Source organism: Etheostoma cragini, chromosome 21 (genome assembly GCF_013103735.1).
Source record: "Etheostoma cragini isolate CJK2018 chromosome 21, CSU_Ecrag_1.0, whole genome shotgun sequence".
Taxonomy (NCBI): Eukaryota; Metazoa; Chordata; class Actinopteri; order Perciformes; family Percidae; genus Etheostoma; species Etheostoma cragini.
Window position 1 is genome coordinate 13,721,091 of NC_048427.1, and position 649 is coordinate 13,721,739.

Sequence of the window (649 nt, forward strand, 5' to 3'; positions counted from 1 at the left end):
CCTCAACAAATTAACAGCTAGAATGCCAAAGGTCTGCAATGCTGTAATTGCTGCAAATGGAGGATTCTTTGACGAAAGAAAAGTTTGATGTAAAGAAAAATCTTATTTCAAATACAAATAATTATTTCTAACCTTATCAATGTCTTGACTCTATTTTCTATTCATTTCACAATGTATGGTGGTGAATAAGTGACTTTTCAGGAAAACACAAAATTGTTTGGGTGACCCCAAACTTTTGAACGGTAGTGTATATGTATGTATATGTATCATAAATAGTAGTTAAATATCATATCTCAACCAGAATCATTGAGTGCAACCAGAGTCCATGACAAATCAGCTGGGCGCACTAGTTTGTGGTCAGTTGTTTTAAGGTGTTTTTTAGCTATGAGAAGTACAGTATAGTACAGTATGAGTAACTTCATTTAGATTCTAATATTTCTATTCAAGATGAGGCCCTACCACACGACTCCAGACCAGAGAGGGAGGGAGAGCATGTGGAGCATCGCGCAAAAAAAGAAACAGGTACATTATGAGGGTGGTGAGTTTCCCCATAAAAGGGCCACTGGTGATAAAGAGAAAGATAGATGCTGCGGACTGTAGCATTCTTAATTTAAAGCTAAATTATAGAACAGCTTCTTTAAAGGGGGGG